General features: G+C 50.9%; 1 non-coding gene across 1 annotated transcript; it reads left to right on the plus strand.

Moving 5' to 3' along the window:
* The first annotated feature begins 9914 nt into the window (after positions 1-9914).
* Positions 9915-10078, plus strand: LOC140430483 (U1 spliceosomal RNA). The gene has a single exon (XR_011949437.1). It is a non-coding gene; the product is annotated as a U1 spliceosomal RNA (small nuclear RNA).
* Positions 10079-11586: the final 1508 nt, after the last annotated feature.

Here is an 11586-nt window from a genome sequence, read left to right on the forward strand (position 1 = left end):
TCATCACCTCACGGCTCTTAAATTCAATCCCTCTGTGAATGAACGCTAGCACACCATAGGCCTTCTTCACAGCTCTATCCACTTGAGTGGCAACTTTCAAAGATGTATGAACATAGACCCCAAGAACTCTCTGCTCCTCCACATTGCCAAGAACTCTACTGTTAACCCTGTATTCCACATTCATATTTGTCCTTCCAAAATGGACAACCTCACACTTTTCAGGGTTAAACTCCATCTGCCACTTCTCAGCCCAGCTCTGCATCCTATCTATGTCTCTTTGCAGCCGACAACAGCCCTCCTCGCTATCCACAACTCCACCAATCTTCGTATCGTCTGCAAATTTTCTGACCCACCCTTCAACTCCCTCATCCAAGTCATTAATGAAAATCACAAACAGCAGAGGACCCAGAACTGATCCCTGCGGTGCGCCACTGGTAACTGGGATCCAGGCTGAATATTTGCCATCCACCACCATTCTCTGACTTCTATCGGTTAGCCAGTTCGTTATCCAACTGGCCAAATTTCCCACTATCCCATGCCTCCTTACTTTCTGCATAAGCCTACCATGGGGAACCTCATCAAATGCCTTACTAAAATCCATGTACACTACATCCACTGCTTTACCTTCATCCACATGCTTGGTCACCTCCTCAAAGAATTCAATAAGACTTGTAAGGCAAGACCTACCCCTCACAAATCCGTGCTGACTATCCCTAATCAAGCAGTGTTTTTCCAGATGCTCAGAAATCCTATCCTTCAGTACCCTTTCCATGACTTTGCCTACCACCGAAGTAAGACTAACTGGCCTGTAATTCCCAGGGTTATCCCTCGTCCCTTTTTTGAACAGGGGCATGACATTCGCCACTCTCCAATCCCCTGGTACCACCCCTGTTGACAGTGAGGACGAAAAGATCATTGCCAACGGCTCTGCAATTTCATCTCTTGCTTCCCATAGAATCCTTGGATATATCCCATCAGGCCCGGGGGACTTGTCTATCCTCAAGTTTTTCAAAATGCCCAACACATCTTCCTTCCTAACAAGTATTTCCTCGAGCTTACCAGTCTGTTTCATACTGTCCTCTCCAACAATATGGCCCCTCTCATTTGTAAATACAGAAGAAAAGTCTCCTATCTCTTCAGACTCAATACACAATCTCCCGCTACTGTCCTTGATCGGACCTACCCTCGCTCTCGTCATTCTCATATTTCTCACATATGTGTAAAAGGCCTTGGGGTTTTCCTTGATCCTACCCGCCAAAGATTGTTCATGCCCTCTCTTAGCTCTCCTAATCCCTTTCTTCAGTTCCCTCCTGGCTATCTTGTATCTCTCCAACGCCCTGTCTGAACCTTGTTTCCTCAGCCTTACATAAGTCTCCTTTTTCCTCTTAACAAGACATTCAACCTCCCTTGTCAACCATGGTTCCTTCACTCGACCATCTCTTCCCTGCCTGACAGGGACATACATATCAAGGACACGTAGTACCTGTTCCTTGAACAAGTTCCACATTTCACTTGTGTCCTTCCCTGACAGCCTATGTTCCCAACTTATGCACTTCAATTCTTGTCTGACAACATCATATTTACCCTTCCCCCAATTCTAAACCTTGCCCTGTTGCACGCACCTATCCCTCTCCATTACTAAAGTGAAAGTCACAGAATTGTGGTCACTATCTCCAAAATGCTCCCCCACTAACAAATCTATCACTTGCCCTGGTTCATTACCAAGTACCAAATCCAATATTGCCCCTACTCTGGTCGGACAATCTACATACATGTTAGAAAAGCTTCCTGGACACACTGCACAAACACCACCCCATTCAAACTATTTGATCTAAAGAGTTTCCACTCAATGTTTGGGAAGTTAAAGTCACCCATGACTACTACCCTGTGACTTCTGCACCTTTCCAAAATCTGTTTCGCAATCTGTTCCACCACATCTCTGCTACTATTGGGGGGCCTATAGAAAACTCCTAACAAGGTGACTGCTCCTTTCCTATTTCTGACTTCAACCCATACTACCTCAGTAGGCTGATACTCCTCGAACTGCCTTTCTGCAGCTGTTATACTATCTCTAATTAACAATGCCACTCCCCCCCACACCCCCCACCTCTTTTACCACCCTCCCTAATCTTATTGAAACATCTATAACCAGGGACCTCCAACAACCATTTCTGCCCCTCTTCTATCCAAGTTTCCGTGATGGCCACCACATCGTAGTCCCAAGTACCGATCCATGCCTTAAGTTCACCCACCTTATTCCTGATGCTTCTTGCGTTGAAGTATACACACTTCAACCCATCTCCGTGCCTGCAAGTACTCTCCTTTGTCAGTGTTCCCTTCCCCACTGCCTCATTACATGCTTTAGTGTCCTGAATATCGGCTACCTTAGTTGCTGGACTACAAATCCGGTTCCCATTCCCCTGCCAAATTAGTTTAAACCCTCCCAAAGAGTACTAGAAAACCTCCCTCCCAGGATATTGGTGCCCCTCTGGTTCAGATGCAACCCGTCCTGCTTGTACAGGTCCCACCTTCCCCAGAATGCGCTCCAATTATCCAAATACCTGAAGCCCTCCCTCCTACACCATTCCTGCAGCCTGGAATAGATGAATGATCTACTCAAATCAGCAAGGTAAGTCCTCCCTATCTTCTCTTAGCACACCACCCTACCGTCACCCCCTCAAGGCACCACCTTGCAGGTTCCCAACATCCTGCCTCAGCATTATCCTCAAACCCCAATCCCCCCCCCCCCCCCCACACCCACACCCACCACCAATCCGGCAATCCTCATCAGAACCCTTTTCTGCTTAGGCGCAGTGTCCTCACATGTCAGTTGTCATTGATATATGACCCGCCAGGTGTCCAACTCAGATTATCCCCTTTTGTGTCCCTGCAGGAGAGTATAGCCTACAACTGAGAGAGAGAGAAAATGGGCAATGGGATGCCCAAGCTGAAGATCCTGACTGCATTCGAGGAGAGGGTCATGACGCCCAGGGGAGGAGCAGGAGCGGGCCTGCACTGAGAACCAGATTGGCCTGTGGAAAAACATGAGGAGCCATTTCACCTTCATCCGAATGACCAATCTCAAGTGAGTTCTATGTAGTCCAAACCCTTGACCAGGCCATGTATTAAGACCGTGTCCCTTTCCTTGCAGGAACATCAACTGAAGAGCCAGGCCCATCTACCAGCGGTGTCGCACCACCCACCCTCGACAGCACCACAGAGGAGATCTTGGAGGGATGAAGCGCCACAGTTTTCACCCACACCATCCGCCATTGCAGAGTGAAAAGCCTCGGTGGGCGAACTTAGCAGTCAGGCTTCTGGGTCACTATCTGGTGAACACACACTGCTTCTGAAGCACATCAGGTGGAGGCACGAACGTATCAGGGGTGGACAGTCAAAGGTCTGCGTGCCTCTGGGCAGGTTCATCCCTCAACTGCTTTAGATACAGAGGCAGATCCAGGAATACTAAGAAGGGCTGTCGGTGATACTCCTGCGACTGCAAGGCCGAATGGAGGAAGCCCAAAGCCTCTTGTCGCAAAAGAGGCTGCCGGCAATTTGTGGTACCCAGGCCAACATTACAAGATTGGTGGAAGCAGTGGAAAGCCTGGGGCAAGATATCAGATCTAGGACTGATTAGCACTGAGGCACAGGGTGGCATGGTGGTGCAGTGGTTAGCACTGCTGCCTCATGGCACTGAGAACCTGGGTTCTATCCCAGCCCTGGGTCACTGTCCAGGTGGAGTTTGCACATTCTCCCCGTATCTGCGTGGGTGTCACACTCACAACCCAAAGATGTGCAGGGTAGGTGGATTGGCCATGCTAAATTACCCCTTAATTGGAAAAATTTAAAGAAAACACAGAGGCACTGCTCATTCCCTGAGGACCATGGTTGAAGAGTTCAATACTATGGTCCGGAATATGGCAGGCTTCCAGGACTGGAAGTGCCAGATGACATGGAGGCTTCTGGAACTCATTCCAGCTGCTGCTCAATTCCATGGAGAAACCCAGAGGCCAACGAACACCTGGTGCACCTTCTGGGGCCTTCCACCCAGGAGAGCCTGGGAAGAAGCTCGACACCATCCAGGACAAAGCAGCCCCTGATTGCTCCCCCTTCCACAAACATTCAAACTCTCCACAAACTTTCAAACTCTGACGAACAGTGGCAGCCGTGTGTACCATCTACAAGATGCACTGCAGTAACTCACCAAGGTTCCTTAGGCAGCACCTTCCAAACTCACAACCATTACCATCTAGAAGGACAAAAGCAGCAGATACCTGGGAACCCATCCATCTGGAGGTTCCCCTCCAAGTCACTCACCACCTCAACTGGAAATATAATGCCATTCCTTCACTGTCGCTGGGTCAAAATCCTGGAACTCCCTCCTAACAGCACTGTGGGTGTACCTACACCTCAGGGACTGCAGATGTTAAGAAGGCAACTCACGACCACTTTCTGAAGGTCAATAAATGCTGACCTAACCACTAACGCCCACACCCCATAAATTAATTTTTAAAAAGTGACCGCCGCTCCTCAGGGGCAGTGGGTAGAATAGGGTGATGTGACAACACCAGTGCCACCTGAGAGTAGGCTGGGCCCTTCAAGTCCTAGCCCTCCACAGGATGCCCGCCGAGGGTATCCCAGGCAACAGGGTGTGGAAAGTATTAGTCGGCCTCCAATTCTGATATGGATCCTGGGAATATACCTAGATGTATTGAGAGGGTTTGCAAGGCGAAGGAATTGTAGGGGCACAGTGAAGTTAGGCACAAGAAAATGGGGGTCTTTATCAAATGTCACAAATGCATACATTACCACATTAAATACTCTTGTTCTGTACAATCTTATGATCTCACTGTCATTAACCCTCTGCCCCTGTGGCATATTGCTTCACCCTATCTGGACACAGCCCTTCCCACAGGCCCTCAAAGTCAGGCTCTTGAGCCTGTCCTGTTGCCCTTGGTCTCCTGACGCTGGGTGTACTCTGGGTGCCACTGCTCATTGCTGATGGCGTCTGTGCTTTTCCAGACCGATCTCAATTGGTAAGCTGCAAGGGAGGTGAAAGAGAGACAGTAAGGTTTGCGTCTCAGCCGCTTAACTTCACTACCTCCCATTATCCATTGTCCTCCTGGTCCTGGAAACAGCCAGTGCTACCCCTTATCTGGCAGCTGCCACTCACTCACATCTCAGGTGCCCTTCCATCTACATTGCTTCATGGGCCACGGTCAATACCCTCGCCCCTTCAGAGTCACCTCTGGCCTCTAATCTGGTTGTCCCCTCCCTTAATCTCTATATCACTGAAGGTTCTGACAGGAGATTTCAATGGTCGCCCATCCCTCATGGACAGGGTCAACTAAATGGGGGCCTGGGTGCTGCTGGATTGTCAATGTCAGGCATTGAGATTCAGCACTAATATAGACCCAGTCTTTCTCAATCCCATGCATTGATGCGCAATCAATTGCACAAAGATGCAGATTGGGTACAACTGTGGCTTTATTGCAGTCAGATGCATGGTCTCCTGCTGCAGCTAGTGAAATGGCAGGGCAATGGAGGTCACGCTTATTTATATAGATCTTAGTGGGTGGAGCCAGCCGGCAGGGGCTACCGGCGAACCTGTAGTGCAGGTCCTGCCTTACATCCCATAATACAGTGGTTCACCACATGCATCTAAGTGTTTAACCTTGAACCATGAGTTCTCACCTCTCCCCTTGACTTTGAAACAGTCGGCAGCTGAAAATGTTGAGGGTTAACTCTTGATGGGCAATACGTTTGATGGGTATGAGTCTCAGGAATGTTAGGGGGCACAATTTATTTCTTCTTCAGAGATAGACAAAGCTAATCGGCACCCTTCTTACTCAGGCTGCATCATTCCAAGATCTCTCCCCCACACCAACCCCCCCCCCCCCCCCCCCCCCCCTCCCCCACCCAAGGCTGGGCACTGTGATGCCTTCACTTTCAGAATCTCATTCACCCAGCCCCTCAGGCCCGCCTTATTCAGTCTCATCACACCCTTCCCCCCGACTTAGGAGCCCCGCACCCACAGATGCCCACATCCCTATGACACTGACAGCTCATTAACTCAGCGCTTATTAAACTTTTCTAACAACACAGGCAACTGACACAGTTGTCTAAAAAATGTTTGAATGACACAGGTAGCAGGCTTAAAGGGCAACACGCACCAGCCGTGACCCGATCCCGGAAGCCCCCAGACTCCTCCCCCATCCCGAGCCCCCCCCCCCATCGCCTGGAGCTGAGCAGCGGGCCCGGTCTCCTTGGACTCCTTGCTGCTCAGTGGTGACAGTGGTGCTCACCTCCTTCCTCGCTCTCAGAGATCATGGCGCCTGGTTCCCGTTTTTAAAAAGCAGTAGCATTTCGAACCCCCGAGACATCACAGCAGGTGGGTGGGAAGATTCGAAGAGGTCTAAAGATTCAACTTTAACCTCACAAAGTATATTATAATATATTCAAATTGATGCAATTCAGGTTCATGCCCAGGAAAGGGCAGCATCTGGGAGGGCCTGGGAACATCGTGGTCGACAATCTCACCTGAGCAAATCCCAATTTTGGCCTCTCGCGATATTTTGTGGCCATGACGGGATTTGTGCCAATGGCTAACGGGCCCATTAAATCACGCCCTTTACCTCGAATGGAAAGCTAAATATGTGGTTTGCACACCGAGGATGTAATCAAATTCTGTCGGTGGAATATGAATATAACAGATAGAATTATTGCCCCATTATTATAGTCTAATAAATACTGCATACAACTCCGAACCTGTGATGAGAGAATGCCAAGTTTAAAGTTTAATGAAAGGTTATCGACCTGAAACATTGGCCGTGATTCAATGAAAAAAAGTAGAAGTGCTGTTACGGAAGCGTTTGGCGGGGTGTTTATCGGCAGCTGCAGCACTGAGAATAACTCTGCTATTCATCGGCACTGACCATTTTATTTGGCCTCGGGGAGTTTCTGCCCATCGAGGTCACACTTGGGCAGCTGTCCTGCACTGGGGATCTGATCTCACCAGCACAACCGGCTCCTCACAGATCGGGTGCCATTTTCGAAGGCTGACCTGATCCCTAGAACTGCCCATTCAGCTCCCACCCAGCTTTCAGGACCCCACCCCGTTTCACCCCCTCCTCCCAACTTTTTCTGAGCCCCTCAAATGCCCCCTCACCCCCACTCTTATGGGCAAGGCCTCCCTGGGCCCAACCCTTACCACTGCCAACCTGGCACTGCTAGCCTGGCACCCTGGCACTGCTGGGATGACAGGCCGGCAGTGCCAAGTTGCCAGGCTAGTAGTGCCAGTGTTCCCAGGTGCCGGGAGAATGCCAGGGTGCCACCCTGCCCTGCCCCCGATCACCCGGGGGCCTCTAATTGCCTAGGAGACCCCCTGAGGTGCCATCATGCCTGGTTCACGTTTGTGTGAACCAGTGCTGAATGGCGCCTGGTAGAGGCCTCGCAGGAGTGGCCTTTGAATACCGGGCACCGGCTGAATGTGGCGAACGCATATTTAGATGAGCCTAATGGCCAATATAGATATGCATTTCTGGATCTTGCCCAGCAAGGGCATGGTCCAGATTGCGCTGGGCCTTATGAGTCCCGCAATTCTTAAGGTTTTCGCCCGGCGCGAAGGCCGATTTTGGTCTCTCCCAGGATTCAACGTTGCGTCCCGATTCCAAGTCGGTTGCAAGGGGTTCGTTGAATCATGTACACTAGCTCTATTTCCCTCTTCACTGATGCTTCAGACCTGTGTGTGTCCAGCAATTTTGATTTTGATTTCAAATTTAGAGTCTCTTTTAAATCTTACGAAACTAAAAACACTTCTGATTATCTTTTTCTGTTTAAAATTATTTTGCAATGCAAATGTGGATAATAAGCTTGGAAAACTGACAGGATTGAACTTGGCAGTGTGAAGCAATTGAGCTGATATAAATTTGTCCTGATTTTAACCGGGGGTCTGCAGTGATCATCCGCTGTTCTGGTTAAAAGGTTTCTATATAATGTGAGGCACAGGCTGCTGATGCTGGCTCCTGGATGCCAGGTTTTGTATTGCTAGTGGTCCAAACTACTCAAAAAAAAGGTTCTATGAATTATCACTACTTGAATGAAATACTTGCAGAGGATGCTCTGGTGTTCAAATGTGACAGCAAAGTAAATGGGTCATTTGGAGAGAGAGAGGGTTTGAGAGATGTTGATTCATTTTGGGCCATGTTACTTTATGTGTCAGTCTTTCCCTGGCATCTCTTCCAAGCAATCGTTTCTCATATGTAAACGTAATTGGTGTGTACCAAGGATCCAAGAACAGAAGCAGGCCATTTGGCCCCTTTAGCCTGCTACGCATGTCTATTAGATCATGGGCGGCATGGTCGCACAGTGGTTAGAATTGTTGCTTCACAGCTCCAGGGTCCCAGGTTCGATTCCCAGCTTGGGTCACTGTCTGTGTGGGGTCTGTACTTGATGGATCGAATGGCCTCCTTCTGCACTGTAAATTCTATGATTCTATGAAGCATAAAATGGTACCTCAGCTCCATTTACTTGCCTTTGCTCCATGTGCCTTGATATTTTCAAATTTATTAAAAACGTCAACTGGCCCCAGTATCCACAGCCTTTTGAGGGGAGAGAATGTCCCATTTCCACCACCTGATCCTGATTTCACTCCCAAGTGGCCTGTCTCTACTTTTAATGTTCTGATCCTTTGGTCTCTAGTTCCCTCATCAGAGGAGAAAGGTTCTCTGGGTGGGATTTCCCGGCCTCAACATCAGCCGGTATTCTCATGGACAAAATGGAGACATTTGGAGAGCTGTTAGAAGTCAGTGGGAATGATTTTGAGCCCGCGTTAGTCAATGAAAATGGCGAGGCAGCCGGAAATCTCACCAAGAATCGGAAAATGCAATTCTCTCCGGCAAGATCGCGATTTTCGATTTTCCGGGCCCTATGCCGGTGGGGTAATGAGAAATCCATCGCGGAAAGAAGGGAACCTCATTTTAATACAGTATAATATCAATAGTGAGCCCTCCCTCCGGCACTTTCACACTCACTGAATATTCATCGTGTGATGTCACGCTGGCACGGTTAACAACAGCTGTCCAAAAACGAGAACCTGGCGACCTCACTTCTGAAGGAGGTGAGTGCTCAGGTCACCATCAGGGTGCCAGTCACAGAGGAGGCAGCGGAGAGGATGCAAGAGACCCAGATAAGTTCAACTTGGGGCTGGGGAGTTGCTCACAGGCCTTAACGGCCCTTCATGTCTATCAATCTTTGGGTTTAAAGGGGTCTGGTGGCCAGTTTCCAGGCAGCGCTTCCTGTGACCTACTTGCTGGTCTTTTGGTGATATGACCACTGAGGGATTATCCTTCCAGAGTGGTAACTGGAAAGTGGATGGGAGGCTGTGAATCCATAGGGTCAGCACTGGGGGCGACGGCACAGTTCTTGGGTGGGGTACAATGAGAGGCCAGGCTGAATGGGCAGAGTGGAGGACTCTGACAAGGCCTGTTTTCCAGTCTCATGATGTCTGAAGACCCTCACACAGGAGAGAGGATGACTGCAGTGAGAATAATTACCCCCCCCCTCCCCCGCCCCCCCCCCTCCCCCCCCGCCCAGCCAGCACTGTGAAGCCTGAGGGCATGAGCTGTATGGAAGCCCAAGGCCACTGGTTATGGTGGCCAGGCTGTCAGGGTTAAGTTTCTGGGTGACTGGCAATTTCAGTTGGAAGGCTTGTTTAATCTGCAGCGCATATGAGCTGGGGGAATGAAGTTGACATGCTAATTGCAGTCTTCACATGAATCAGTTATGCCTCGCCTGCCACAAGGGAGAACAAGTTGCCTGATAAGCTCCCTGACCCTTCCTTGATGGGTCAATTGTGCCAATTAAGTCAACATTACAATGCATGAGTGTGCCAATGATTGATGCCCAATTTTTCACCCTCTACCTGGCAGGGGTGAAACCATGATCAAGAATGTGGTTCACCCAGGATGAGTCTATCCCATTGCACTTTGGGTGTGCTGACGTCTGCAATGTTCCTAACTGCGGGGTATTCAACTGCATAATTTGTGGCAGTGGGGGACTTCATTCGCATTCTCCCCGATTTACAATTAAAAACAGTAGCCTTCAATTGAGAACACCTGGAGGTGCTGCTGCTCTTCTTTTGCTGACTTTTTCCTGGGGTGTAGAAGCAGATGGCATTACTCTTGGACTTTACTCTGCAAGCAACTGCATTTACACCAAGAAGAACTTGCTTGCATGGAGGAGAGGCCTGCCTCAAGGCCTAATTAAGGCCCTGCTGCTGAGGCCAGCTGAAACCTGAGGCCTACACAGGACTGGAAGGAGACCTGCTGGATCATCAATAACGACTGCATCACAATTCTCATCAAGAAGCTGGCATCTGAAACTTTGTGTGGAGGGGGAGCACAGAAGGTTGTTGTGTAGTTTTGGACTATGCTGCCAGGGAAGGGGACAGAAGATTGCAAAAAAGGGAGAGGGAGGGGGCAGTTGTGAGTGACCTGGGGCAAAATTCTCCAACCCCCCGCCGGGTCGGAGAATCGCCTGGGGCTGGCGTGAATCCCGCCCCTGCCGGTTGCCGAAGTCTCCGGCACCGGATATTCGGCGGGGGCGGGAATCGCGACGCGGCGGTTGGCGGGCCCCCCCGCTCGATTCTCCGGCCCGGATGGGCCGAAGTCCCGCCGCTAAAATGCCTGTCCCGCCGGCGTAAATTAAACCACCTACCTTACCGGCGGGCCAAGGCGGCGCGGGCGGGCTCCGGGGTCCTGGGGGGGCGCGGGGTGATCTGGCCCCAGGGGGTGCCCCCACGGTGGCCTGGCCCGCGATCAGGGCCCACCGATCCGCGGGCGGGCCTGTGCCGTGGGGGCACTCTTTCCCTTCCGCCTCCAACACGGTCTCCACCATAGCGGAGGCGGAAGGGGCTCCCCCCACTGCGCATGCGCGGGAATGCCGTCAGCGGCTGCTGACGCTCCCGCGCATGCGCCGCCCGGAGATGTCATTTCCGCGCCAGCTGGCGGGGCACCAAAGGCCTTTTCCGCCAGCTGGCAGGGCGGAAATTCGTCCGGCGCCGACCTAGCCCCTCAATGTTGGGGCTCGGCCCCCAAAGATGCGGAGCATTCTGCACCTTTGGGGCGGCGTGATGCCCATCTGATTTGCGCCGTTTTGGGCGCCAGTCGGCGGACATCGCGCCATTTCCGGAGAATTTCGCCCCTGATATCTTGTGAAAGACTTTGGGTGGTATTCTCCATCGGCAGGATTCTCCGCCTCGCCAGCAGTGCACTCACGCCTACGGATTTCGCAACGGCGTGGGTGTGGCCACAATGGGAAACCCCATTGGCCGGCTTCCGGGCTAGAGGATCCCGCTGCTGTCGGGGGCGCGCCGCACCAGAAAACGCGTCTGGCAGGATGAAGAATCCACACTTGTGCCCCACACTTCTTCCAAGACTGTAGTAGCCTATTGTAGCGGCCCAGTGAAAACCTTTTCCTCACTTTGGAATAAATGCCAGGCACTCCAGACTGTCTGGCTGAAGACATCATCCCTCCCCTTTGCCCTGGTTGAAAGATCAGCAGCAAACACCACTCAACCCCATCCCA

Source organism: Scyliorhinus torazame, chromosome 1, assembly GCF_047496885.1.
Source record: "Scyliorhinus torazame isolate Kashiwa2021f chromosome 1, sScyTor2.1, whole genome shotgun sequence".
Lineage (NCBI taxonomy): Eukaryota > Metazoa > Chordata > Chondrichthyes > Carcharhiniformes > Scyliorhinidae > Scyliorhinus > Scyliorhinus torazame.